Below are 5,772 nucleotides of genomic sequence, written 5' to 3' on the forward strand. Positions count from 1 at the left end.
GACTGTGTCCTGTGCTTTTTCTTAAAGGAAAACTTCACATTGACGAAATAAGACAAAGAGTCGACACCCATGGATTTAGACACAGCTGTGTTATCCAGATATGTCTGTTATTGGACGCTGGATGAAAAGTCAGTTACTCACCAAAATTAGCAGACTTCATCCTCTGACAAATTTAAACTCCTGTACAAAATGTTCCCATCGACTAATCTTGTAAGGGTAAATATTTTCAAAATAAGTAAAAACTTTAGATTCTTGTCATATCTGGTGCTTGTGGATATCCTTTCTCTAATAGTAATGAAATACTTCAAATTATTGTTGAAATATTTCTTTAAAATATGAAAATCTGAAGCTGATGTAACTGTTACAGAGAACCCACACAGACTTCTATGAATTTCATAGCCCCCTTTTTACATAATACCATTGAGTATTCATTGAGATATTTCAATCTGCATAACAGTGGTGGTCAACTGACAATCAAACTGAAATGACGGTTCCTAGCACCACATAAATTATGTTTATTGGCTTTGTAGCTCCAGCAGTCACTTATATGATGCAAAAAATCAGACAGAAGCCATCATGCAAATAATTGTAGAAGGAGCACACTGCAAACCTTAACACTCAAAGTAATGAAATAATTAAGTAATGTAAACTTAATTTTTTAAGAATAGTCCTACTAACTCAAATAACACAAGATCAGCTAACATTTCTTTTTTCATTTGAGTTAGTTTAACTTATTATTTTTAACTATTTTGCATATTAATTACCTGCTACTCAAAAATACTTTTTATTACTTTTTTGATTTTTGAAATATTTAAACATTGAAAGAATGAATTTACTGCTCCCATTCATTCAGCACGAGTCTGATGGGGTAGATTTTAGAAGATACTGTGGCACTGGCTATAGTGATCCATGAACAACTCAGTTCATTACCAGTCTGTGAAAATCATTCATAGGAACTTTGTGGAAGTCTCCCAAGAACTGCTGATGAACTTCTTGGTCGTGTTTGGACCTACTACTGCAATAATCCCAAGGAACTGAACAATACTGTATTCATTCAGAGTACACTAGACTGGATGCTGGTAAACTGTTAGCTAACTTAGAGACTCAAGCAGCTGGATCACTGTATCTTGTTTTGTTTTTTGTTGTTGTTTATTTCATTTTTGAATGTTAACCATGCAGGTATTGAAAAATACCAGAACCAGGACAGCGGTATATGAACATTTTAAAATTTTCAAGTTTCAACAGTTTATAGTGTAATTAATTAATTAATCAAATCTGCTATTTTGATATTCAAAAGTACATATTGCCTTTAGTATTTAATAATCTTTGTAAAATGATTGATTTTAATATTTGTTGAATATTAACAATGAAGTGTGTTATTTGTGGAGGCCAAGAAAATATTTTTAAACTGAACAAATGTACTTAAGAGGTTTAATTTAGTAGTACTCAATGCAATTGAGGCAATCATTTGACTTTTTCACGTTTTTAAAGTTGATGTTTGACCTTTGTTTAATTGTAAAGGATTACAAAAGTGGACAATAAATATTAAGTTTTGCTAAACTAAAAAAGTCACTCTGTTGTAGTCATTCCTTTTAAGTTATGTCATCTTATTTCCATGGGAGAAATGAGTGAAAACTTTAAGTTCTAGTTATTCAATATTAGTTTATTTAATTATTAAATATTTTACTTTTATTTTAGTCAAAAGGTACATGTCGAATGTAATCAAAATGTTGGAGTTCTGATAAGCTTCAACTTTTAAGTTATTTGACTTTTAAATAAGGCAATTGGTTACCTTAAAAAGTTTTTAAAAGTTCTGCTTACTTCTCGGTGCAGTACTGTGACAAACAGAGGCGATCAGATGTAAATAAATTCTGGAAATTTGCAGTTTTTACAGGTAAAATAATCACTAGAGCATGAATGCAGGTTGAATTGATCTTATTTTTAGATGAGTAACTCAAGACAGTATTAAACACATTTGAGGGTTATCCATGCAACAGGATGCCAGAAATGTACACTTGGTACTGGAGATTTTTCTGGTAACTGATTTCAAGTTACACTAATCGCAAGCCTAAAGGTAAAGGGGAAGAAAAGAGAGTCAAAATAAAAGTGGTTAACCACCGTCTGTATAAATACTGGTATGTTTCACATAGTGAGCCACATTTTTCAATATTCAAACAGTTCTTTAAAAATGCAGCTGTGTGGCACTTCTACTACTACTACTAGTGCTAGAATAAACAGCCTTCACGGCTTACAGATTAATATGTACACGTCTGTTCATGCATTACTCTGGTAATATGTGCTTCTATGCCTGTCTGTTCTAACACCCTACATACAATAGCTCATATTTCATTTATTTAGTTAAATAGTTAATGAATTTTCAGCATCAAAGTATCACAGAACTGCATCAGTTTACAGGGAAGTCAGCTGTTTCTCTTTTAGCTAATGGGTGGGTACATTAATAAAATGCAAGTAAATGCAACAGCTTAAGCAACCAGCAACAGCAGCAGTTATTTCTAGTCAAGTAATTACACACATGCACTGTTGGCATTTAGTGAAAATATCATGAAGAGCTGTGTGGCGAGAGAACCCAGGTCTTCATATAGAGAGAGGGAACTGATAAACGATGGGAAGCAGGTGATGAGCAAGACAGGTAAATCATTTAATCAAGTACTAAAACTAATGCAAGACACAAAAGAAAAGTAACCTGAAAAGACAAACCAGAAATAATCAAGACAAATGCCAAAGAATTGGAAAACACACTGAACAAGAAGACAGGGAAACACAGAACCAACTACAATTAAAATCTCAAAATCAGAGTCTGAATCTGAACCTCAACTTAATTCATAACTAGACGCTCAGAAACAGCCATCTCATTTACAGAACTGCTCGGCCAACTTTGATTTACTCACACTTTTTGAGTGTTTTAAGTCAGCTCAGTTACTTGTGTAAAAACCATCATGCTTGTTTGACAGCTATGACCGTTAGCCTTTCACTTCAGCTGAATCGCGTATAGAAATTTATTCTCTACAGTACGCCTTTGGAAATGTTAATCCACTCTTCATCCAGTGAGGAACACTTCATTGGTGACAGGTAGCCTTCCCAGAGTTTATAGTGCATGCTAAGCATGGAGAACATTAATGCATCACAGCTGCTGAGCATGCATGGAGAGTATGGATATGTGTAAATGCAATGAGATCAACGTGCACATGTGTCATATCTACATGCAAGGGAGGCTCCTCCAGCTCTGAATTCTTGACAGTAAGAATTAAAAATTCAGGACATAGTGTCTCCAAACATTCAGATTCTTGGTTTGTTCTGTTTATACTTTTAGACATGCTTTTACACACAATGCTTTTTCATCATATATTTAATCCAAAAAACACTCCTTGGGGAGGCTATTTGATGAAATGCACTGGGCTTTGCTTGGGAGCCATTCTTCCTCCCCTAACTCCCACTGGGACCACTCAGGGAAGTGTCTGGTTAACGCATAGAGCTGACATGTCATGATAGACATGGGGTGCCCCACTGAGTCCCAATAGACCCCAAAAGACGCCCAAGGTTATGTCATCAAGCCTGGGTCAGCTGTATAATTGGGCTCGGGGTCACCAGGAGGATATGGAGCGTGACAATGAGGCTATAGAGTTACAGCTTGTGGCCGGGCAGTGAGGTCCAGCGCTGGTGGGGCATTACAGCGAGGCCAGACGTCCCTCTAAAGAGTTCAAGGTCTATGAATGAGAGTGGCTCCAGTGACGCTGCCTCAATGTGTGTCACTGCCTGCCAGCCACCAGTACACTGCTGGGACAGAGAGAGTGGGTGAAGGAGACACTGAGACTGCATGTTGGGATTTGTTGTGAGAAAAGCACAAAACTTTCAAAATGATGGGTGAGCCACTGTGGATAATGAGTGTCAGACACAGTTCCAAACTTTCGTGAGGTTCTTCAAATTGTTGACAGCCTCTCCTCAGCTAGATAAAAAACACACTGGAAATGTGTAGTGCTCTGTGCCTTCTGTACCCCGATGTACAGTATGTATACCATAGAAACAGACTTTGCAAGTAACATCTGGATTGCTCTTGGCAGAGTCCCATCAACTTCTACCACATCATAAAAACCTTTATTGCAGTTGGCTCTCCCACAGTACCACCAACATAGCCCACAGAACCGCTGACAAACCCACACTCGTGGACATTACCCAGCTCTCTGCAGTCTCTCAACCACCTGGAATCCACAGACTCACATTATAGAGGCTGTGCAGACTGTGATTGCAAATTAAGCACATATGTAACAAACAGGTGTTGCAAAGTGTTTTGATTACTTTTATAAATGTTATTCTGTCGTTACGTAGCAATAACTCCATGATTCAAAGGGAGGTATGCAGTGTCTAAGCCAAGAGTTTTAGGGAGTGGTACTCCTCAAGCTATTCAAAGCCACACAACTGACAAAACTGTGAGAACTGTACTTCAAAATGATATTAAGAAGTAATATTAGAGTAGTAAAGCAGTATTTAAATAAATAGGACTTAATTAATGCCAGTTTGAGATAATCAACAACGCTACTGCATTAATAAAGTTTAAAAAAAGGTGCTTTTTCCTAAAGGAAAATCATCAATCATCAATTCATTTCACGTCCAATTTTATTTATATATCACCAAATCACAACAACAGTCACATCAAGGTGTTTTAAAGTGTAAAATAGCAACCCTACAATAATAGAGAGAAAACCCCAACATTTGGATGACACCCTATGAGCAAGCATTTGGCAACAGTGGGAAGGATAAACTCCCTTTTAACAGGAAGAAACCTCTGGCAGAACCAGGCTCAGGGAGGGACAGCCATCTGTCGTGATTGGTTGGGGATGATGGGAGGAAGACAGGATAAGGACACACTGTGGATGAGACCCAAAGATTAACAATAAGTAATAATGAAATGCAGAGTGGTGTAAAAACACACAGTGAGTGGGAAAAAAAGGTGAGTGAAGAAGAAATGCAGTGAAGAAGTGCATCATAGGAACCCCCAGCAGCCTAGGCATATTGCTCCATACCTAAAGGAGGATTCAGGGTCACCTGATCCAGCCCAAACTATATGTTTTGTTAAAAGGGACAGCGTTTTTTAAAAACTATTTTTAAAGTATAATACATTTTTGTTTATCAAAAAGCCAAAAGTTACAGGAAAATGCTTCTAAGTAAGGTAACACAGGCTGTAAATATCTAATTAGTCAGACACCCTATGTATGCAGGCATATAGACAAAGTCAAGACAACCGGGTGTTCAAGTTCAAATTAAGCATCAGAAAGCTACACAACCATCTCTAATGTTTTCAAGGGATGGTCTTAAGTCATGTTGGTGTCAGAGACCAGAAGAGATGATAGGAAGGCAACAGATTTTGAACAATAGAAGATTGGACAAACTTTGTCCGGAGTGACAAGTTTTGATTTCAGCTGCAACATTTGGATGTTATGGAGGATACCATGCCGTGTCATGAAGCTCAAATCATCTCAAACTGGTTTGTTGATCATGACAAGTTCACTGTACTCAAATGGCCTCAGTGTTTACCAAATTTCAATCCAATGAAGCACCTGTGGGATGTCATTCAATAAGGTGATTCCTATCATGTGGAGCTGATAAATCTACAACATGTCATCATGGAGCAAAATCTCTGTTGAATGTTTCCAGCACCTTGTTGAATTTACACCACAAACATTCGAGGTAGTTCTGAAGGCAAAAGAGGCCCAAACCACTACTAGCAATGTGTACCTAATAATGTGAAACGTGTTG

The sequence above is a fragment of the Astatotilapia calliptera genome, chromosome 2 (genome assembly GCF_964374335.1).
Source record: "Astatotilapia calliptera chromosome 2, fAstCal68.1, whole genome shotgun sequence".
NCBI lineage: Eukaryota > Metazoa > Chordata > Actinopteri > Cichliformes > Cichlidae > Astatotilapia > Astatotilapia calliptera.